Raw genomic sequence first — 25,657 nt, 5'->3', positions numbered from 1 at the left:
CTCTGGGTTAGAAGAGTTCACTAGACAGCCTGCCAGCTCCTACGGCACTGAGCATTGTTAGCACTGAAATACCATCTCTGAAGGGAATGGCTGAAGCTGTTCGGAAGCTGGAGGATGGGTGTCTGCAGTATTATCTCTTTTGATGAGGACTTTGACTGACCCACAGATCTGCAGCAATTCCACAACAAAAGTTTAATGGTTTAAAAAGACTGGGAGGTTTCCCAACTAGAGATAAATCAATAGCTAAAAAAATCCAGAAGACGAAACAGAAAGAAAGGAAAAATATTCAGTTCATGAACTCCATCTTTCACAGTAGTTGAGATTCTTTTAAAGTATACTTGGAGCTCTGTTCAAAAAGGAGACAGTGCTGTAAAGTGCCTTTTGCTAACTGGCATACTACTATTGAAAACAGATTGGGCAGATATTTGCAGAGACACTTTACCAGTACCTTAAACTTCTTTTCCCAAGGAGGTTCATGGAATAATTGAATGACAGCAATGTTCCTTGGATAAGGGGCTTCTTGGCCTTGCCCTGGTGTCTTACCAATGGCTCTGTCTGTTTGGACAGATGTTCCTTCAGACCCGTGGAAAATCAGTTCCTATGGGACAGTGTGAGAGCTCTACAATTTTTCATTCAAATGAAGTTTCTTTGGTTATTGCCTATTTTGGGCAAATTCCTGCTGAATCAAAACTCTGGAAGATTTTCTCCCTTTATATCAGGGTTTATATATGTGTTCTTCCCCTCCAAATTACAAAAATGTAGACTCTGAACACCCCCATTCCTGGAGCAGCCAAGGTTTAATCTGAGTGACAAGGTCCAGGGATGATAGTACGTTGCCAGGTTACGTAAGGTCCAATTCACATATCCAATTAAAAAGAGGGCTTTTGTCAACAACTGACCACTTAAAGTTCATTTATCAGGAGAGATAAGAGTTAGTAAACCAGAGGGCTGACAATCATCTTTCCATTTGGAACACAGCAGTGCATCAGGCAGCTGATCTTCTGGATCCTCTCTCAGTACAGAAAGGCTACTTTAAAATTTCTAAGACAAAATGCAGTTGAGAAATAAATTTATCTCACCCTTGTGTATTATTGCTCTCGCTATTCGTAATGTTCATTTCCTCTCCTGGAATCCTGATGTGCAGCAGCAGGTTACACAGTCCTGGCTTCTGTGAACCCATTGGCTTCACTTAGGATACACATCTTCATTTTCAGCAGTGTTGTCATGTTCCTTCCTAATCCAGGCCACTGTGTCTGCTTATTAACTAATAGGAGGTATTTCCTCAGGACAGTTCTTGTCTTCATTAGTATGTTTGCTGGTTTATCTCAGACCTGCCAAAATAAAGAATGCATAATAAATTTCAAAATAAAAGCCCTGGACATTTTAAAACTTCCTCCTTATAATGAAGAAGTAATAGCTAGGTTTTTGACCTCTTGTATACTCTTTTGGAGGCACAGTTTGAACATGCCAAGAATGGGAATCAAAGCAGCCATTAATTAATTAAGATTTAGTAACTTCAGCCCTTAAATGGGCTCAAAATATAGCTTGCACTTTTGCCTCTCTTCTACCTACCTTCACTTCCAGGTGCCATGCTTCTATTGTATGCCCAGCAAATGAAAGTGTCTGGCCAAAATGCAGCCCTTCATGGCAGTAATATTAGTAAAGGTTGCAAAGATTAATCTGGATAACAATAGATAGTCTTTTATCTTTTGAATGCTAAAGCTGATACAGTCACACTATGGAATAAAAAAGCACTGTTGAAATAAACTAAAAACATTCAATAGGAGAACTGTGATAGAAACTGGTATATAAGGAGTTTAAATGCAAAAAAGAAAAAAAAAAAAGTTAAATGAATTCAGTCTTATAGTCCTTTTCTTAAAGGCACTTATAGCCAACGGAAATGTTACCTGATTAAGAACTACATGCTCATGCATGACATCAGCGGAGCTCTTGATATTTATAGTCCTGTAAATTATGGATATGCAGCCATTTCTTTTTGCTGGAGCAAATTCAAACCTGGCGTAAGCTCTGCTAAACTTGCAGCTGGGTAGGCTTGGCCCTTTTCCTCTTGCGCAGATCCTACTCCAGAAAAGCACTTAACTATTAAGAACGAGAATAATCTGATTAATTTTGCTGGAACCCACACATTCGAATTTGGGCATGTATTAGACTTACAGGACCCCAGGCAGAGATGTGATCTCTCAGTTTACCTTCGGTGATAAATAAAAATAAAATTCTTTCTAATTACATGTTTCTTTCTAATTACATGAAACATTCAGCTTTGGATGCAACCATTTTGTTTCTGTCTCACTCTGATACTAGCACACAAGAGCAGCTAGATGTCTCACTAGAACAAACTCTGAGAAACTTTTCCCTTCCCAACCAACATCAGTTAGAGGATCTTTGTTACCAGCTATATTTCTTTCCCAATTCACAGCTTCAAGCTTCAAAGCACTTCACGAATATGTCACAAAGAGCTCTTGTTGCATAGGGTCAAAAAAATTAGTGGTGCTGTCCCACTTCCATGTAGGTTGTTCTGAAAAAAAACCCACAACAAACACACAAGAACAACCCCATAGGGGAAAAAAAAACAACACACACACCCTATTATCACTCACATTAGCCAGACTGAAATCATTTGGAGTATTTGACTGCTTCAGTCCATTTATACAACATGTAACACAAGGAAGTGAAAATCCCTCTGAAAGGAGAACAGTTCCTGTTTTATGTGAGGTTCTATGCACTCACAATTGTTCTCAGAAATCTTCTTGGAAAGACAACTGGAGTTTTATATCTTTTTTATTGACTGTAATCAGTATTGTATCAGGCTTTAAACAATAGGTACAGTTACGTTACTTCTTTACAAGTTAGGCAGCTTGCTCTTATTGACTCTTAAGAAATAAATACATTGGCATTAAACAACCTAATGCTGAGAAATGGTTTCATCCCGGAGTGTTACGCTTTAGGAACAGCTTATCAGAGTCTTGTAACATATTGGAAACATTCTCCAGAATACCTATAAAATTCATTAGAGACTAATGACCTGCACTGAAGGCTGATAAGACAGAAGCTCAGGGAAGAGCTGAGAAAAACATGATCCATCAGAGTCATGGAATTCAGGGGTTTGGAGTAAAAAGCACTAAGCATATAGATAGGGAGCATTTCTATTTGGAGAAAAAAATAGTGACATTCAAATATAAATTTTCTGACGGGGAACAGAAAAAGTCTTAGAATTTTTAATGCTGCATATATCCAAGGTGAGAGCTTCAGCACCAAATAGTATAAACCATAGGTTTTATTTATATCGCTGAGTCAAAGAGTCTTAGGAATAAAAATTGTATTCACTGACTTACGTCTGATTTGCTTAAGACTTACTTGCTCTGGAATAGACTGACCACATCTACCTAGCATAGTGATGGCTGCCTGAATGATGCTTTAAACCATGAATATGGAGGCAAGTATAGTATAATTTGAAGCCTTTGGAAGTGGACTCTGGTGTGAACAGTTAACAAGCTGTACAAGGGGATACAGCTCTTCAGAGAACTTGATAAGACTAAATTAGGGATTAAGCAAGCAGTTAAGAAGTATGCTTAGGGGCCAGTGCCTGAATCTCACTCCCAGTGGTGGCTTAGTTCATAGCTTACTCATTCTGTCTGAGCCCACAAATAGCTGTGTGCCTGCAATAAACTGCAAACATATGTAGATCTGTAACTGAGTAAGAGGGAAATCGGTTGCTTCTTTTATTATTATTATTATTATTATTATTATTATTATTATTGTTTCTAGTGTAATGATGCTAATGTAAAAAGGGAACAAGTGCATTCACTGGCTAATGTAGACATGAGCAGAATTGCACTTGCTGCTATGTTCACAGAATTTTTGTGCTGGATATGGACCTAAACATTAGGCAGAGGGTCAAAATGCATACTACTTAACCTATAAATCTTCCATAAAATAAGAGAACTGGGATAGTTCATAGGCCTCAGGCTGATTCTCTTTAAAAAAAAAATATATATATTTATGATGTCAACAGAAGAAGAGAGATCTATTAGCATTGATAATAGACCTGTATGTCTGGAAGCAGAAAGAAATGCCAGGAACAAAAGCTTATACCTATTAAATATATGAAAATATAGTAACAGTGAAGAGATCATTAAAAGGATAAAGTAGCAATGCTTACATGAAGTTGTATAATAGGTGTAAAAAGTAGCTAATGAATAGTATATAAAAGGATAAACTGTAAAATGAAGAGTAATTATTTTACTCCACTTCTAAATTAGCAAGAAAATCCAGATAGGAATCACTAGCCATTTTTTTGAGCTGCTATGTTTTCTAGGGAAATCAGGAGTGATAATGGGATGGCATTGCCTTATATGATTTGTTTCTGTGGACTCTGAGCCTCAAAAATACAAATTAGAATAGAATGCAAATAGAAAACAAACTTGCTGAGGGTGCACTCCACTACTGCGTCCTGATCACTGGTGGAAATATTGAACAGGACTTGCCCAAGAACTGAGCCCCAGGGAACACCTCTGGTGACCAGTCACCATCCAGATGTAGTTCTATTAGTTACACTGCTGCCATTGAGCCAGCTCATCACCCAGCACCGTGTGAGCTTGTTTACGTCACAGTTGGACAATTTGTCTAGAAGAATGAGAGACAGTATCAAAGGCCTTCTAAAATCCAGAAAGATTATTTTCACCTCCTTCCCTTCTTCTAAGCAGACAACCTTATTATAGAAGGGGATCAAATTACTCGAGGCAGAACTTTTCCTTGATGAACCCATAACCATTTTGCTAAACTACAATTGCCTTTGTAAGGATTTGTAAGAACTCTTTTTATGAATGCTAAGGAAAACTGTTCTTACTGCAAGAATCATAAAATTATAAAATAGAATCATAGAATCATAGAATCATATGTCCTATAACATTTTTTATCAACTAATTTTATACATGCCTGAGTATAATGGAAGTTCAAAACATTTACTTGTGCCACCTGTTTTTTCCTTTTTTCTGTTCTCTGTCACAAATGCATTAAATACTGAAAGGGCATACTTATACTGCCAGTTTTCATGATTATTTAATTTTCATGCAACCTCCATTGGAAATTGAGAACACATTTCCAAGGACATGAAACAGTGTTTGCTCCAATGTGCTGCAGAGGTAAGTAGTTTAAGCACAAAAGCATTGATTTTGGACTTTGAATTGATTTTGATCACAGATACCTACAGTACATAGTAAATACAGCCAGTAAAGGCAGAACTGTATTTAAGGATACTTGTGATGAAGTGAAAATTTAAGGGAAAAGTAAGATGAGGATGGGAATTCTTGACAGCTAACATTTGAAAAGGTGATCAGTTTTTATACAGAAAGAAGTTCTCTACTGTGTCACATGCTATTTCATCTATTTCACCAGCTTGACAGAAGCTGTTTGGCTAAATTCATACCTAGAACATGCATTCCAGCTACCCTGTCAGGAAAGATATTGGCTCCTTGATTTTATATTCCGTAGGCTGCTCAAAGGAGAAGGTTTAGGCTTGGAAGATACAAGTTCTATTGCCAAACTAAACAAAACATATAAGTTTCAATTTCTAACTGTCTGATTCTTATTTTGGCATATGCTACGCACTATACACTGGCCAAACAACATGATTAACTTTCTTAAACTGAAATAAGCTCCTTGTGTGAATTCCCATCTGCTAAAGCAAATGGTAAAAATCTTTTGATTAGAAGAGAGCCAAAATCCATTCTTGACCTTTCAAGATGACTATTGCTATAAATAGATTAAATGTGACCTTTTTCATGTTTTAATTGTCAGGATATTGAGTCTGTAGTTTTGGAATCTGCTTTGTGTCCGGATGCCTGCAAAACTCTGAATCCTGCTAGAACTTGACAGTCCCAAGCATGCAGATAGCAAAGGGCCAGGACTCAGGCCCATGGGTTCAATTTATGTAGCAGCTTCTCCCACACACAGCTGCACTAACATCAGCAATAAAGGTTGCAAATGAGGTTTCTAGATATTTTCAGTAAGTTAATTAATTCTATTCTTCTATTGTTTTCAATTTTCTGCAGTTGCTATTTTACGCATTTTTTTCTCTGAAAATCAATGTTCTGTTAATTCTGTTTATATTTGAAATCATTCATAAAACTTCCAGAATCATAAACTTGTCCCATGTAACTGCTCTCCTTAAATGACTGCATAGCAATGCAGTCTATGTCCAAGTTGATGGTGAAATGATGAAACACACTTTGCAAGGAGATACTTTTTCCCCAGTACCTCTGGTATTCATTCAGGCTGTCAGAGAGATGCTAACTTGTTTGAAAGGCCACTTCACTCTCACTTACTGGAGCAGGCTTCTCAGGACTAGTAAAGATAGTGTCTTGACATGGTTTTGTTAGGGATATTTGAGGTCCAAAACTTTGGTCATTGCTGAAGACTACAGAGTACTCTTCAGAGCATGCTGACACCAAGTGCTGTAGATCCTCCAGCTGGCCATAGAAGAGCCACTGCATTAGGAGCAGTAAAACTCCATGTAATCATGCAAAGTGAGGTCTTAGATTTACCCAGGATGACATGATCTAATTAGGTTTAAATTATGGAGCTGTACAGCTTGCAATTCTGGAACTGGTACAGTGAGTTGTGGAACATCTCTCTATTCACTGCATAGAGACAAGAGCTTCTTAACGGTTTTTCTTTTACTAAATATAATTATAAACAGTAAACAGATACTGAAATACTTTCATAGGCGAGAAATTCAATAGTGTCAAGAATAGAGCCGGATGAGTCACTGAGTACTGATACTAATGTACATCACTCCCTGTATATCCCTGCAGCATGGCTGCATGGGGCAACCTACCAGAAAAGTATGCTTAAGACTAAAAAATAGATAAGTGTGAATTGCAGATTTTTGGTGTATATTGCAAGAGTTGCAAGGTAATAGTTTAATACAGTAAAGCTGCTACTCATTTGTGTTCTCTAAACAGGCATTTCCTAACCTCTGTCTTTTGAAGGGCAACACCTTACCTGAGCCTAACTTTGAGACCTTAGCGGTGAGCACAGCTAAATAGCTCACAAGTCAGAATAAAAATATCATCCTTCTTGAAAAATTGGCCACTATTTAAAGATTTTCCAGTAATCCATTCTTTGGGGGGCAATTGTAATCACGAGAGTACAAGCAGGGATTTGACTAAAATCCCAGCCACATGCAAAGGTTTCTGGCAGCTCTTCTCAATAGGTTGTGAACTATCTGTCAGAAATACTCACCTGCATTTGCATTTGGATACAGTACAGGCCAGTATACCAATACAAGTCATTTCAAATTAAGACTTACTCTTTTCTGTCTCTATAGCATAAGTTCCAGTGCAAAATGTACAGAACACCCACGTAACCATGGCTTTTAGATCTCAAAGTAAATGTTTTCACATAATCATGGATTGCATCCAAGCAAATGTCTGTAAGATGACATTTCTGGAAGCTTTTGCATCTTTACATTATATTTAGTTTACACAATATACTGTACAACTGGAAAAAATGGCCATATGAGCCAGACCAACATTTGACCTCTCGTAGAGTGCCTTTGAGAACAGGCTATTTCTCTACCCTCCTCTATGCTAACACCTTTTACATCAGACAATTTCCAAATCAGGAATTTCTTTGAAGTTTCTGGTCTTTCTTCCATAGTTTACTTTTCAAAACATCACAAGGCCAGTGGAATTTTTGTATTCATGTGCTGGGGGCCCCCATGCAACTGAGCCTGGATCAAAGTGTCTCTCTCTTCTTGACGTCCACCTTATTTTTTTTCCTCTCTTTCTGATGCAGTCCTGTTGCAGTCTCAGTCACTGGGAGTCCCCGGAGTTTCTGGATGGAGTTGAAGCCTGGACCTCCTGGCCCTAACATCATGCAGCCTTGGTCCACAAGGGCAGGTCATTGTGTTTCTCACCATGGTTCACCACAGCCAATGCACTGGAGCACCATCAGTGCAAAAAGAGAGAGGCTACTCATCTCTGTAAAGACACCCAGCTGTACATGAAATTGATCCAAAAATATTTAGGGGAAAGGAACCAACACTTTTCTACTGGAAATTTATCAAAGGGCAAAATCCAGCACCTTGTATCATCTGGCTTACTAATGCTACATGCTCTTTCCAGGTCTTCTGTCAAAATAGATGGTGAACCATTCTGTTTCTGGGAACTGCTGTGAGAAGGGCATGACAAGAGAAAATAATTTCTTTTTGAGTGTTCCTGAGTATCCTGTGAAACTCAATCCAAAACCCACTTCAGCCATAGGCAGTAATGACAGAGGGCCTTTAATAGTCTTTGGGTCAGACTTGAGACAAATTTTTTTCTGTCACTAGTTGTTAAGAAATTGCTATGATGACACCTGGGAACAAGGAGAGCGAATATCTCATCTCCTGAAAAGTGGTTTTGTTTGCTTGTTTGTTTTTAGATACTGTGAGATTCAAAGATGTAAGAAGAGCCAGTTTTCTCTCTGCTCAGATATCTGGAAGTAGAACTTACCTTTGGTTTTTAACTTTCATATTTTGTTTTTCATTTTTTCCCTGCATTTCTCATATTATATTTTAGCCAGCACAGTCAAAGAGATGGAGCAGAGATCCTTGTCATTTTCAGCTTAGTTATAGTACTATCTAGCTTGCACAATACATCTTTTTGAATGGGAACTGTGACTTGTTTTGCTCAAAGGAAGAAAAGCAAGAAGTAGAAAAAGATGGGACAGCAAGTGGCAAGTATGAGAATGTAAGTGAGCTAGGGTAAAAAAATACCTCACACAACAAGGAAAGAAATAAGTTTTCTAAGAAATTAATTTGGAATCAGATGTTGAATTCTGAATGTATAATATTCTCTTTTTTACTCAGATCTTCACATAGGCAACATCTCTTAATGCCTGCAGACTGACGCTTTTTGAAATGAACTCTACCTTCCAGTATTATGATCCTTATTTTGTATCACACCTATTTGAGGCCAAACTCAATTTTTTTTTTTACAGGGTGGCTGGTGGGACAATGCCCCGGTGAAGCAAGGGATGTTGTCCAGATCCCTACCAAGAACATATCAACACATAGACCCTAAATCCAGCTGGCTTCCACTCACTGGTGGGATAAACAATACTAAAACACACCCTTCTTTCTCCAGCAGGACAAAAGAGATCACTTTTGATGCTCCTCTGAATGCTCTACCTTTGCATATAGAGAAGCTCCAGGAGTGGCCAAGCTTTGTATTGTGAATTGATTTCTTCGGTGTCTCATCACATATAAGGTCAAGTATCAACCTTGTCCTCAGGAATGGCATAAAGACAATTTATTTTCTCCATCTACACAACTGTTTTCCTGAAACATGATTATTTCTATTATTATTTTTAAGTCTGTGAAACTGCTCCTCTCTGGTTAATGTTGGTTAAAACTGAGCAAGAGGGCTGGGGGTGGTAGAGGCACCTGCACGTGCATATACAGAGAAAAGCAACATGTAGTGTGACACTGTGAGCCTCTTGCTCTCAAATGCTGAAAAACAATGGGCTTTGCTGCCCAAGACTAGAAGTCTAGCATCAGCCACAGCAAAAAAAAAAAAAAATTGCTCTAGGGAGGAGGCCTTAGTAAAACAGTAATTATGCTCTGTTTCTTCCCCAGTAAATAAATAAACTAAAAATCTGTTTGAAATTTTTAAAAAGCAAATTCAGCAAGTCTTTCAGAGAGAGTATCACAAAACTACAATGTTAGCAACACTGGTCTCAGTCAAGACGGAGCTTTTAAGAAGTTGGAGTATTTATAAACTGCCACATAAACTGATAAGTCTGTATGATTTTATGCACCATAATTGCTCTTTGCTACATCTCAGGGAACACAGAGGGGAACATGAAGCTTCCCATCAAGCTATTTGTCAGTATAAGAGAACATTTAACAGGAAAATAAAATAGTTAACAACCTTTAAAACAAGCTGAAAACTTTAAAGTAATGGATGTCTTTAAAAACTTCAGGAGTTAGTTCTTTATGGGAAACTCAGAATTGAAAAAAAAAATGTTTGGAGTAAAGTCAAAATGTTATGAGCAGTGCTCTGCAGTAATGACACATATCAGCAGTATTTGTAACCAGAAGAACAATGCGATAACTTTTAATCACAAGGGACCGGGCTTTGTGGGAAGTGCCTAATACACAGACATCCTTTATAGGTTTCCAGTTATGACCTATGTCTAAAAGACATTTTAATGATAACTAAAGAAAGTAGATAGATTGTCTTCCCAGAGTGTTGAAGGTCCTGCTTGTTGTCATCCGCAGCTTCTATAAAGACCAGAGATTTTCAAAGGTACTCTTCTGTCCTGCTATCAGCACGCAATACCACAAGGATGGGACTATCTAAGATAAAGCATGCCAGAGACATGTACTCCTCAGGATTTCCTGTGGGAGTCTGACCAAAAGAAGGCAATATTAATAAATATAAATTCTGGAACATTATTATCACCAGAACTGTGTCATGCAGTTTACCCTTGAATTCTTATAACCCCTCTAGTTTCTCAGGCAGTTCAAACATTTAACTGCGACTGGTAATAGTGTGAGACCTCCCCGCTGGGACAATTGTTTTCAATTACATTAAAGGCTCAAAGGCTGTGATAGACATGCCAAAGCAAGGAGTTTAGCTTGCGGAATGTTTTAACTCTTTGAACTGATGTGGGATCTGGGAGTCCCTGGCTCCTGAAAATCCTTAAAGAATAGATGCAATCTGAAAGCAGATTACTGCCAAAAAAAATGTAACAGCCCTCCCTTTGAGGATGCTGTTGTCTTTTTTATTTTCACTTTCTTGGAAGTGGTAGTCAGAGAGAGCACAACAAATATGTTTTTTTCTGAAGAAGATGAACTAGGCCACAACTTCAATCAAATATTTAAAGAGAATTCACCTTTGTTTTGTTTTGTTTTGTTTTGAATCTTTGGAGCTATCTTTACTTTCTGTTCTTCTTATTAGGGACATCTCTTGGCAGAGCAATGGAAATACCAGTAGTTGGTATTTGAAATATTGCTCTTAGAAGGAAAAAGAAATGAAGAGTAAAATAAAGCTCTTTTAAAAATGCTGATCTTGCAGGTTTTTTGTGTCAAAGGCTGGCACACTGTGCAATGTGGTGTTTATCGTTCTGATTACAGGAATCTACAGGACACCTTGTCTCTCCAAGGTTTGTTTTTCAAAAGTTGCTCTAAATCCTTCATATTACACAACAATTGGACACACTCTGCTGCTGCACGCTGACAGGTTCATCCAATTGATTGTTGTTTTGGAAACTCAAGTACTCAAAAAAGCATTTGGTTCCATACCAGTCCTTTCTTATATAAGTTTTTATTAAGGTATGGGCAATGGAAGTACTGCAATCTTGCATGCTTTTGGATGGTTGCCACTGGTTACTGCTATGTCGTCTTCCTTTCTAATTCACAGCAAATAATAATAGCAAATAAAAAGTAGTTTGCATCAAGTCATGCTGGTTCAGTGGAGTGGTAGCTTCTTGACTGGAAATATAGCTTAAAAGACAGCTGTGAGTGGGTGGATCACAGTCTAATATTGTATCTCAGCTCTGTTGAAAATAACTTTCTTCATCATTTCCTAGGAAAGGACTGATTAAATCTCGGCACAAGTACATTTGCAACATTCTTTGTCTTGCTCATCCCAAATGGAAAGCTAGAGCCTGCCTTTCAGGCAATACAATAGTTTTGTTGTTCAAATTGGACTGTGCTGTTCTTTTTGATGGAATGAGCAGTGGAAAGCAACTAAAAGCTTAGCTGTAAATAAGTATAATATACATAAATGCTTTCAGAAAGGAGCTTTCATGATTTTTGCTTTCACAAAGATCATATGAACTTTATAAAACATAAACAATACCTCATAATGAAACACTGTTATTTCAAAGTTGACATCACATCTGACTCAAAGGATGACTTTTTGATTGGGATTAAATTCAGTTTATTGGAAGGTTTTAGTATAACTCCTTAGCTATCTAGGACACAAGATAAACATAACAAACATAACATTTATCTTACAACTAAAATGCTGATAAGTAAAACTTAAATAGTTGAGAAATATCTTTCTCTGTTTCTTTAATTCTTCATATTATATATTTGAGAGCATTCTGTGTATAGAAAAGTCACTGTTATACATGTTAAGATGATCGGATCATCCTCTTATTGTTTACATGGGTTTTTATACAGTGGAAAAAGAAAAAAAGGGACAAATGTAAAAAATACAGACCCACATGCTCCAGAACCAGCAACTCATGACCTATACCAGATAAACATATTTCTGCATTGACTAGATTTCAGAATAATTCTAGAACATTTCCACTTACTTTGTTTAGAACAGTGATGGAAATAATACCTGGTTTAAATTACTGCGATGGTTAAATATATGCCAGTTACCAAACAGCAACTATTAATTACAGATCTGTCCAGCCAGTAGCTCTGGCTATCTTATTAATTTTCTGGTTTCCAATCAGGATTTACTTGGCAAGGAAGGGGAAGTGTTGGGCAAAAATGACCTTTCATAACCCTGAAGTGTAGCAGATAAGTGAATCTTTGCACAATGTGGAACTCAAATGAACACCCCCAGGACCAAGACTATATTTCTGGATTTGTTCAGTGCTTGTTAATTTATGTTACAGGATTCTAACACTATCAAAATGCAAAAACAAAAGTAAACAAATAATAGTAAAACCCAAAACTACTTTCAAGTATGCAACAATGTTAGTAAAGGTTTCCAAATTCTGTATCATCCTGCAGTTTCCGTTCATAGTCTAGGACTGGTTTTAATACTTGCATCCCAGGGAAATTCACATCTCACCTTATCTAATTAGTCAATTGTTACAAAATGCAGGTATCAAATGTACTTTCTAAAGCATCTGCTCCTGAATTACTATTAAAATTCTTACATAGCAAGAATAGTATTATAGAGGTCAATGCCTTAAACCAGTATGTGAAATAATTTCTTCCCTATCCTTTGGCTAAGACAGGCCAAAATGCAACTATAACTTCTAAAATCTGGGGTTTCTTCAATCAATGGTTTACATGTCTCCTCCCAGGAAAGAGCCTGGATTGGACCTAGATTTCCTAGTGAACTCTTGGAAGAAAAGCTCTCAATTTCATTGTCCAATAGCTATTTATAATTAGTTTCTATTTGTTAAATCTGAAATACAGAATAGAAAGAAAGGCAGAAATTTGTAAGCAAATCAATAGCGCATTGGAAATAAACTGAATTCATGATAACCTAAAGTAGATAAATCTGCAATTAAGTTCCTCTCTTTCATATGGAATCAACCTGTCTGCAAACAGTGGCTAGCTCAGCACCCAGCTCTCATCCCTGTGTTCAAACCTAATATGATTTACTCAATTTTTTCTTCCTATGCATGCTGAAGTACAAAGGAAAATATCCCATATCTACACAGCATTTAGAAAAGAAGAAAATGACAGCCTGTGACAATCATGGATTTCTGCCCTCTTTGTTATGTATGCTAAAGTGTGGAAACAGACAAAGAGGGGTTAAACAGCAGTGGCAGAGATGCAGCTGGTCCATGTTATGCTAAAGGACCAGCTGATGGGCAAAAAGGGGGATTAGAAAATGGAAATAGATGAAACTGGATTGAGAGCTGCTAGAGCAAGTCTGGAGTTTTGTTTAGGGGTTCTTATTTAGGATTTTGTAGGGACTTAGACTGTTGAGGGAAGTTGTTTGTTGGTTCCTGTCAATGCTAGTTTGTTCTATGGTTTTAAATTCCAATAGTTATAAGGGTTAGTACTACAAAGACAAATTGGCAAGTGTATATTTAGTTATATAACTATGAAGCTGAATCTAAGTAGGATTTCCTAGGTCACAGGAGTAATGATAACAGAGCGGTCTGATGTAGAAGGATTATAGATGTGTGGGACTGATATCCACAACTATGGTGGAAAAAGAAAAAATATAGCAAGGGAATCACAGAATTACAGAATCACAGGATGGCCCGGGTTGGAAGGGAACTCAAGGATCATGAATCTCCAATCCCCCTGCCACATGCAGGGCCACCAACCTCCCCATTTAATACTGGACCAGGCTGCCCAGGGCCCCATCCAACCTGGCCTTAAGCACCTCCAGGGATGGGGCATCCACAACCTCTCTGGGCAGCCTGTTCCAGCACCTCACCACTCTCTCTGTAAAGAGCTTAAAAGAGAGTCTTAAGGTCTTAAAAGAACTTAAAGAAGGTCTTCAGAGCTGTGCTTAGAGGAGGTTCTAGCTCTCACTGTCTCTTCTGTGTCCTTTCTTATGTCACTGAGAATTTGACAGGGTCTTAACATCATTCAAGTAACTATTTACCTCTTTAAGTACCTAACTGTCTCTGAGCTTTTAGGTTGAAAACTTAGTGAGCAATTAAATTGAATAACTATTGGGTTAGTAGTTCTGTAGGTAGAAACCTGTTGGGAACAATTAGTTTTATATATTTTTTTCAGGGGGGGGTAGGAGGGGGGGAGAGGGGTTAGGAGGAAATAGTTAAGGTAGAAACATGATGAGAAAGTTTACTTTGCATCATCCCTCGTGTTCTGGTTCATCTATCATCATTCTTCCAAGTATGAACTGTTTGGTTTGCTGAAACCCAGAGTTTTTGAGGAAGGTCTGTACTGTAATTTAATGGCGATACTCTTGACCTGGTTGTACACATGTGAGCCCAGGCCCTTCAAGCTACTCTCAAAGGGACAAGTAGCAGCTTCTGTGCATGTGTTTTTTCTCAAGTGGGTTTGGAGTTCATGTCAAGCTCTGTGTTGTCACAACCAAAGTCTCTGTGCTGGACTGATGGTTACAGACACTGTACCACTTTGCATGAACAGCATGTTTCTTTTAACATAAATCTTGGTTTGTGGATCTGAATAGATTTGGTGTCCAGACTTGCTGTCCAGAGGTGGAACAGTGGTGGTGCCTGGTTATAGCATCCTTGTCCATCCTGCTGGCCCACTGTTTTATAATATTATTGTGTAGCTGTTGGCCCAGTTATGAGTTATTTCAAAGATGAGACCAGAGTTCCTAGTCCAAGACATGCATCTGTTTAGAATCTTTAAATAAAAAGCTTCAGACCAGATGGAGTTTTTCTCCATCCTGTCATACCACAAAGAGACAGAACGCTCTCTTCATTCTTGCCGAGATTAATCTCTGCTTCAGAGTAGGATTCATAATGCCTTATCTCCTAGAGTTTCTGACCATGCCTGTGCAGGTAGATAAACAGTGTGTGACCCCATTGTTTGGCTTTGTGGCCAACATCTCGCACTGAGTGCTGAACCCTCTTACCCTCCAAACAGGGTAGTTGGGAGTGCTCTCTGATGTGCTGAATTCCAAGTGACCTCCAAGAAGAGAGTGTAATTTAACTGTGCCAGGCCCCCCAGAATGGCCAGGAACGATCCTAACAGCAGCCTAGGTGATTGGACTCAGATGCAGGAACAGCTGCTGGCACTAATTTGCTCATATAGATATAGCTACATAATTGAGAGCGCAGACTGTGGTGCTGGTACCAGCTTCTTACCTTGGCATAGATTGATTTGTAACTCAAATGTGCAACTTCAGTGTAAATGAGGCTGACTGTTTTAGCCTTTTGCTTGCAGCAGAAGTGGTGTCTGCTGCTACACCAAGCTTTTTGGTTCTGGGTCTATGATTGCTAGCACTGGCAATGTCATTGGAATGGAGGGCACTGATACAGACCACACATCCATAGGCAGCTACCTGCTTGTGGCATGCTAATGTGGACAGTCACAGCTGACAAATGTCCTGGACTCACATGCCCTCTCCTAAACACAGTTTTGGAGAGGTGAGAGTAATGAGCCTGTACTTTAAATCCATCTGGAGTTTATATCCAAATTCCCTCTTACTCTTGGTGTAATAACTTGGTGTTTATTACAGTTCTAATAGACCTATTCTGTGGCTTCCTCATGAAAGAACATTACACTACATAACAGTGCTAGCAGGGGGATGTTGTCCTCCTCTACCTCTGTTACTCTTAGTCATTCTTCAGTTCACTCTTTGGGACTGCACTTACCATTTTCCCACAGGACAGCATTTAATTGCTCCTTGACTGACCTTCTGCCTTGTCCCAACAACTTTGCCCCTGAGGTCATTTCACCAATTCATTATTCTCAGAGAAGGAGGAAAAAAAGCTCCTCCTAATGTCTAAGCTTCTCTTCCTATTATTTCAGGGTTGATTAAAAGAGAATGATTTAGAGTTATTAACAGCCACCTTTTAAATATCAGGTAGCAAGGCACTCCCTAAAAATACAAGCTTGAGGACCCGCCTTTCCCCCATCTTTCTGTTCTGAGAAACTCTAGCTTTTACACCCAGGAATAGGAGAAACTCGGTTTCTAACAGCAACTTAAATATCATGCTGGGTCATTAAGCATTATTGTCTTCCACACTGCATCATTTGCTTTGTGAATGGTGGTACAGTCAACTCAGATCTGTGCTCTCTATAAGAAAATAGTAACATTTTGTGAGACATCACTTTCCTGAATGTTCAGAACCATTAGTTTATCATGCAGATTATTGATGCTTAGAGCACTCTACTGTAAGGTGATTGTGGCCTGTGCTCTAAGAGCATGTATTAACCAGCCATGAGGGGAAAAAAGAATAGTCTTGGGTAAAGGAATCATTTAATCATTTGCACGAGTGCTCCTCCGCAAAGCCACAGGGCCACCTACCTTTCCTTCTCATGCACTCCTCTCCTGTCCCCTGGCTTTGTGCTTGGGAAGCAGCTACACTGTCATGGTGTTGCAGTAGCTCATTAATCCTTCATAAAACATTTGTAAAATAAGCATGTAATATCAAGCAGGACCAGAGCAAACCACCTAAAACAATATTTTATATGCAATCTCTTTTTTTGTGCAGCACTGCTGTTCACTTGTTTAGTGGTATGGTATCAGTTGTTTTTTGTTTGTTTGTTTGTTTTGTTTTAGTGAATTTTGTTTCCAACTTTGGTCATTTGTGCAGCTTTCCTTCTACAAATTCATCACTCATCAGAAGTTTCAAGGCAATATTTGTAAAAGGTCTTCAAAATAATGATGAATTGCTAAAACGAGCATCGAAAAATAAATAAATCTAGTAACTATTCATCAAAATTACAAATTACAAGTGTATTTCCTCCAGCTAATATGTAGAACACTTCACCCTGGCATAGATAAATCATGAATTAGCCAAAGAGTTAGTTAAGGCTTCCAGTTTCTATTAGGTCAGCTTACTGAGGCTGGTTTTCTGAAGAAAGGATGTAGAGGTCATTTCTTTTTTAAATGATAACTGAAATTGAGGGTGAAAATGCTAGTAAAAAAATGTATTTTTCATTGCCCTATGGTGAGAGAGGATCTGAAACTTTTCAGTAGTTTCTTTCTTCGGTGCAAACAGAAGATCCAGAAAAGGAAAAAGGAAAGATTTCTCTCAAGTGCAGGGCTACAATTCATAAGAAAAACAGCTTCCTGTGCACACGTGAGCAGGGTAGAGATTTACACTAAAACAAACAACAAAGTAAGGTCTTGCATGCAAAGTACTGACAAGGCTGCAGACATTGATTTTAAAAATTTCATCCTGAGTATCCAGTGTCTCCCTAAAGGACGTGCAGTAGGAGGAAGTGTTGAGGTTAAGAACTCAGCAAGATTGGACAGATAGTCTAAAGGTTTGGGCAGAGAGTCTGAAATTCATTATCAGAGTGTATCCCACTGGGCACACCGAACATCCTACAAACACTGGTGCACTTCGGAACTGCAGGAATGAGTGTGGTGAATCAAGAGATGTCTCCTCCTATGGGCACATGCAGGATGAGGGATAGAAAAGGAAATAATTATAGCTATTCTGTAAATCGGTTAGAAACATACATTGCTTCTATTTTTAAGTATCTCCAAAGTAGTAAAAGTGATCAGACTCTCAAATATAATGAGTCTTCCTTGAGTAAGACCTATTTTCAGTCAACTCCAAGAATATCTCTTAAGCTGAATAACCAAAGCACCTCAAATTTCTATCCATTTCTTAATAATCAAACAGAAATGTGCACGTACACACATGTACACCAATACCCCTTAATGACTAACAGTGAGGAAAAACACAGTGAAATAGAGAACCCATAGTGAAAAAAAGCTTTAGGCCGATGAAGCAAAAATAAAAGTGAAACAATTTTGCATTTCAGAAAATGCTTTGATTAACATAAATGAACCTGTTTGGAAGGATTTGAGAAGTGACTCAGTGAAAAATGAGTTAACTGCCATAAGATCTTACAGTGAGGTTACCCAGCACTGGAAGCAGATGTTGTCTTGAGCAACAGAGATTGGGTGCAAATCCAGCAATGAGCACATGCAATGTACTTGATTTTCAACACCTGACTCAGATCCCTTTCAGTTTTGGGTGTTTCTGCCTTCCTCCTGCCATTGCTTGTGATGTTTTTAATTTACATTACCATTTTACAAGTTTAAAAAGGCAATTATACCTCAGTGCTGTGGTGGCATAGGAAATATCAATTAAAGAAAAAAAAAATGAAATGACTCTCCTGTACTCTGTGTTGCACACAGGCTTCAGATCACCTGAGCTTTATTCCTGCAGATGCTTTTCACAAGAATCATAGAGTACAAGGGTACATATAAGTGTAGCCCTGCTGAATGCAGTGAAATAGCTGCTGAACAAAATGTGAGATGGTAAGTATATTAATTTGTAGGACTTGGGTCTAATGTCAGAGAGCCCTTCTGCAGTCACAAACCTGAAAAACTAATGGAAAATATCTTCATATCACATTTGTTCAGGTTTGTGAATTGCAAGCCACTTAGGTTGTTTCTTTTGCAACAGCCTGCCAATTTGTTGTCATTCTTGCAAAGACTTTTCATCTGAAAGTTCAGTTTTGCAAGTACAAGATGTGGGAGCTAAGATGATATATTGAGGCATATAAGTAATCAGGAAAAAATGCAGTTCAGCCCATGTATTCTTGGGAAATATGTATAAATATTTACAAATTATAGAGTTAAATCCAACTCATTTTGTAAATGAAGGGATATTCTGCCTTTTTTTTTTTTTTATGGGAAACATCAAAATCCAGGAAGCATGAGAGAAAAAGACATGAAATCTTTTCCAAGAGACATTCATAAACTCTCATAAAATCAAACATCATGCAGACTTCAACCTTTTTCCTATTTTCATTGTGTGCACGCCTACACATCTGTGCGATTGTGGAAGAACTTTCATACAAGGACTTTTTTTCTTTTCATTTACCAGTTACTTTTGTAAACAACTTAAAGAGATTGGTGAGGGACTGCTCTGTAGAAATGATAGCACATCTGCAGCACAGGCAGTAAAAGTCAACAATTAATTAATTGTTAAGGGCTCCGTTCATGCAAACGTTTGGCTCTGCAGTTCCTGCATGATTCATGGTTTGTGATCCCTGGTTCCCAGAGAATTCAGTCTGGTCCTTCATTTCAACCCTTCCCCTGTTCCCCACTTCACCCTTCCCTGCCCACATCCAGTTGCAGAAAGGCTGAGCCACATTCCTAATAGAATAACAGTGCTTTATGGCAAACAGCCCACCCGTGCATCATGTAGCCCCTCCGAGCACATAGAGGGAACACGGGCAATGCTTTGCAGAAGCCTATCAGATAGCCTTTCTTGGCTGGTGCCAGTAATTGACTGATAGGGGAATCCTTGAAAAACAAACAAGATACACACGGAAGCATACGCAATCATCTCACGTGTATCTGGATTTTCACAGATTAGATTTTAAGCCTGTGGTGTAAAACAGTGGCTGCTAGTTGTACAAAGCAGATTTTATATCAACCTGTATGAAGTTTCCTCTGGCAGCCTGGACGGCATGGCACATCCAGGTGGATTTGAGGCTCCAGATAAGAAACAGCACAGTGCTTTGCTACAGTTGCCTCTTAGAGCAAGATAGTCTTCCATTCTACTGTCTTCCATTGCATATAGGATCAGTATATTTACATATTTACACAACTAAATTTGTAGTGCACATAGATGAAAATTTGTAACTCTTAGGTAACTTCTTGGGATGTTTCTTAAGATGTTTCTTAAGTAGAGGGTGCCAAGAAATTGCAGCAACACTCTGGAGTTAAAACACTTTTTACTCACTAATATTTTTATTCATAATAACTCTCAAAGCTTCCTTTGAATACAATTGCTAGACACTTTTAATGTTCTGCTAAGTAACTAAGGACCTACCAGTGAATATATAAAGTAGTCACTGAAGAAACAAAATGTAAAACCATAAACAAGCCTTGAACAAACAAGAAATAATCAATGCATGATGACAAAGGGAACCAAAACATCTCTGGCATCTCAGCCAGAAAATTTCTACAGATGTGTTCTGATGTATGATAAGAAGAAATAACATTTTGTAATCACAGACCCTCAGTAAAGTCTCTGCCTTCCATTCTTGTTAAGCCATTTGGAGGGACAGACAGTTTTTCCTCCCCCTAGTGAATTGGTCTGGGTGTTTTGTTTTTTTTGTTCTCTTCTCCCCATTCCCCTTTTTTCTTTCTTTCCCCCTTTTTTTTTTTTTTTTTTTTTTTTTTTTTCTTTTTTTTTTTTCCCCCCAGTTTCTGTTATTCTGGGTGGGATCATAATCTGATTCAGTTTTGAGAATGAAGTGATGGAGGAAAAACTGTGCTATTTCATGCTTCTTTCAGGTACTTAGATTCAGGCTTCTTCCAAAAGTAGCTGTATAATGGAATTGCAACCCAAGTTAGATACTGCTGATTGGGTAGACTTGTTGGTTTATCTATTTCTTATTTCTGTCTGAAACAGACAAAGAGTCCAGTAAAAATATTGATTAAAAATATTTCAGAGATGAAAAATTTCTTCTCACCGTTTCTTCAGATATTCTTTCAGGCTTAGTTTGCAATTTATATCTTGTTGGCAAATTTCTACATCTTTTACATCCATGGATGACAGCAAGCTGCCAATAAGTCAAGTAGTCTGCTGTAGGTTTCCAAGAGTAAATAACTTCAGAAGGCATTATTTTAATTCAACTAGTCACTTCTCAACTAAGTGGAAGGTTGCTAGATGAAGATTCACTGCAGTGATCTTTTAAGGAAAAAAAAAAATCATCAGAAAAAATGAAAGCTGTCTTGTTTCATTGGTGAGACATAAACAGAACTGGCTATGGGTGCTCTACCTCTTCCACCATATCAACATTTTGCTTATGGCAAGACACACAGGAAGTCACTTTAAAATAAAAAAAATACCTGTCTACTTGCTGCAAAGATCATTTGTCAAGAGAAGAATGCTGTGGAGGGAAACTCTGACCTCTAAACCTGCAACAACAACAAAAGCCAGTGTTTTAAAAAGTTATTTTGAAGCCTAAATAAACCCTGACAGACTCCCCTTAAACTTCTTTTCCAGTGATTAATTTTCAACTAGGGAAATATTGACTCTGGGAGAAAATGAAAATATTTCCATCTTTCTCTCTAACACTGCATTATAAGATCATCTGACCTGGTAGATAGAGTGGAAAATCACTATCAGTCTTGATGTTATTAGATGGATCAGGTTTCACATCTCTTTCCCTCTGTTTTTCTTTGCTTCCCCTGTATCAGCACATGATCCTTCCCCACTCCCTTCCCTTCAGCCTGGCTGGAGGAGGCAGAGCCCTCCATGCTCACAGCGCTTCAGTGACTGCCCTTTCTGCGGGATTATTGTGAGCATGCAACGGCATGGGAGCTCATGGAAGGCCATGAGGAAAAAATCTGCAGCGCTCAAGACATTAAATGGACATGGTTATGATTACTTTTGTGCTGCCTTTATGTCCTCTCCCTGAGGTCCATTTCAAAATTGTGGCCATTTGTCTTGTCAGCCACACACTCTTGCCATTTCCTTACAGATCTTCTCTTGTGGGTTTTCTGAGAAGCTACAAATGCTGTAGGAATCTTTCAGTGGTTTTCTGATCACATAATACCTGTGAAAGATTTAATGGGAGGCTAAATAAATAGCCTAACATAATCATTTATTTTACGTACTGCTCAGTCTTCTTCATGTGGGAACCCATCTGAATTTCCTAGAATGAATACAGCCATTGCTGAAAGCATGTGTACATGCGTATTTATTTGTGCGCGTATCCTATTTCTTGTTTGGCCTCACAGACAGCAAGAAAAAAACCCCATCTTCTCTAGTAAATGAATGTTCAATCCATGCAGTTTCCATGGCTAAAAGAATTAGCCAACTGAAATAAGAAGAGGAATTAAAAAAAAATATCTAGCTCAGCTCTCTGTGTCAAAAAAGATACAGAGATAACATCAATCAGCCCCACAGAATCCACTGCAAATTGTCCTTGGAAGGACACAGAACATAAGTTGCTCGTAGTTCATTGCTGTAGTAACACTGGCTGTAAACTACCGTACATCACTGCCCTGGGGTTTACCTCAGTATGTTCCTTCCCATGGAAAGGGCAGAATTGTTTGGTTTTGCCTGAATTAGAAGAAAAGCTGAGAAAAGTTAAGGTTTCTTGTATAAGCAAAAGGTGCTAGTGGTCACTAGGTATGTTCCAAATGCATAATACAATCATTCTTTCACAGCACATACAATTAACATCCAATTGAATTCATATGAAGATACATACATAGGAAAATAAGTACTCTTAATACTCTTCTATTACAGAATCTTCTCACTGATTGAAGGGCTGACTTCCTTTCACGCCCGTCAGCTGAAACAAGACTTCCCAACGCTCACTTTCTTACCAGATTAAGTTCTTTAAGGTAGGACACCATTTACCAAATCTTTCCTTTGAAGAATTTTTTAATTGACTCCGCTGTAAAAATCTGTTCCTAGGGCATTCTCTTTTAATGTATACGTGTTACAATTGAATGATTCTGGCTCTTTCAAAATATTTTACGTAGTTTTCTATAGATTGCTTTATAATGACATATTTATTGTATTTTTGTTTGTCATGGCATGTAATTTCTAGATAAAGTAACAATTTTGGCTCATTCAAGAATAAATGAAAAATGGATTTCCTGTGCTATTCCTATAGTAGGTAAAAATGATAACCACACACAGAGGTGAAAGTCAAAAATCTACTTTATTGAGAAGAAGTCCTTGACTCAGATCTGTTAATCACAATGCTGATGTGCCAATTTATAGACCCTGCCCTGAAGATGCCAAATCTGTTAACTAGAAGAAAGATGAAATGAAATGTTAACACTTTCTTGGTGTACAGAAATATATATTTTATCAATATTCTGCTGGCAGCTCCTGATGATTTAGCTTGTACAGTGTGTGAGGATGCATTCGTGAAGAGTTAATGAACTTGACAAGACTGAGGAAATATTTGTTTAGAATTGCAAACACACCATAACCCAAGGGGTTTTAGGCCTATTAGGCCAGTTCAGTCCTATTAGCAAGACTAAGTCAAGAGCATAAATGTTGAATAGGCCCACGCCTTGTCATCCTTCTCAATCCCTGCTTCCACTATGCACACTCCCCTCACTCTGGGGGTCCCCAAAGATTATTCCAGAAAGGCATTCCTTTGTCTTTGGACTTATTATTCACATGTGTCAAATTATGTTATTTCCCTTTGAAGGCAGGGGTAGTTCACCCTCTTCCTCACCGCGCTCCCTCCCCCAAGAAAACACTGACAGAACTGTCCTGACCTCTCCTATTAATAGCAAAAGACACAATCCCTACAATCCATTCTGCCTCCTGCCATCACTCTACCAGTTTTCAGTGTATTAAATTCTGAATGAATATGATCTAATAACTTTCGGAAACCAGATACTTTTAGAGCTTTTCAACCATCATCTCAATTCACTTCAAAGCTTTATCACTTGCATTTACAACAACAGCTTCTTTTTCCCAGTGAGTTTTTCCCTTTTCTCTGGAAGAAAGTGGAGACTCCTCAGAAGAATACTGCTCTCCAACTGATTCCCTCATCATACCTCATTTTTGCCCTTACATTGATTAGCTGAGGGAGAACTATTTCATGTAAAACCAACTACCACAAAATCAACTTTTTTTTTTTTGGCAAAGATTTCCCCGTAACACATGACATGACTGACAATAGCTTGGAGGGGTTTTCAAGATGAGATGAGAAAAAGAGAAAGGCAGTCTTGCCAAACTCTACCAGGAATCTGAAAGGAAAAGGAGTTTCTTTGTAATAAGGGAATCATATCATGCCTTCTACAGATGATCACTCTGTTTAATTAATAGGGGATTGAGGTCTACTCAAACCAAAATGAACAGCACATATCAGGAAATACTCAGAGATGGGATGCTGAACAGGCAGAAATCAGCACACGTCCACTGGAGGTAATAAAATGATTTATGTCAGGCCTGGATGCAGAATTAGAACAGAGGATTCAGAACTGAGATTTACTACTGAAAATTGACAGTTTTGTGGGGAAGAGGGAGAAAGCCTGCCAAATAATTCATGGAAGAAGATTGGGATAGCTTAGTTCCTGGGCAGATCCAAACTACACACGTTGTGAAGTTTCAGTTGCACTAAATTCTGTAGCTTTACTTCTCCCATTCCCAAATATAAAAATGCAGCAATGATGCTTACTGTTAATAAAGAACTTACACGTTGATAGCATCTGACAACTGATTTATCCTCACATTATCTTGCCATCTCAAAATCTGGGGCTTTGTTAAGTGAATTGCCTTAGAGGACCACACAGCAATAAGGATGTTCTTGGTTAGCAATGAGATGTTTCTTCTTCTAGAACTAATACCCCAAACCATTCCTTTTTTGAAGGTATCACATGCATAGGCAAGCCCAACTTTGTTTGTTTGCACAGCTGTAGAAGATTCAGTAAGCACCTGGTATGGAAAAGTAAGAGTAACATAGTGTTTCTTGCATGCTTATTGCCATCTCATGTTTATTGAAATATTCTGTTTTTTGTGTAAAAATAAATAGGCAGCTTTTGTTCGGAGAATTAAACAGCATTTTTTCATTGCACTGTTGGAAAAAGAGCACTTATAACTGGAGTAAACAGATAGGACCTAGAACACAGAATCTCTTCTATATATCAGTGCTGAAGACACATTTCTGAGAAACAGCGGTCTTCAAGCTAAGTACAGATGGGGAGCTATTGCTCTGTCTTCTGAAAGTTAAAACCTGCTGCTTGCGTTCCCTCTTCATTCCATATCTCCTTGTAATCTGTTCAGCTCCCGTCTTTACTTCTTTATGGCCAGCTGGCCTTCCTTCTCTGCCTCTGTTTCATGCATATAGAGCAGTCACACTGAAAAATGTGTTTTCCCTTAAGGAGTAAGTGAAGTACCTTAAAATTAAACTCCAATATTTACAGTCTACAGAGAAATTTCTGCCCAAGAGTAGAGCATAGTCTTTCCTCCTTTCTCCATAGGCATCTTGCTTTCAGAGAATTTTTTGCATCTCCAGATCTGCATCTGCAGAAGCTGCTGGAACTCAGACAATGTCATTTTGTTTTCCAGATAGTTTGCCACAAATTCTTCACATACTGTCTATGCACTGTATTTTCTGAAAAACTGCTTTGGAATTTGTAGTGTTATTATATGGATACATGGACTGTGTTGTGCATCCAAGGGCTCCATACAGAAATAAGAGCTTTTTTGCTTTTTTTTTTTTTTTTTTTTTTTTTTTTTTTATTTTTAATATAAAAAAGGTTTTTTTTTTTGAAAATAATAAATAAAAAATAAATTTTTAAAAAAATGATGGAGA

Source organism: Centrocercus urophasianus, unplaced genomic scaffold (assembly GCF_019232065.1).
Source record: "Centrocercus urophasianus isolate 14NV4802_14NV808 unplaced genomic scaffold, USGS_Curo_1.0 seq_10, whole genome shotgun sequence".
Classification (NCBI taxonomy): domain Eukaryota; kingdom Metazoa; phylum Chordata; class Aves; order Galliformes; family Phasianidae; genus Centrocercus; species Centrocercus urophasianus.
This window is presented reverse-complemented; position numbering follows the sequence as displayed.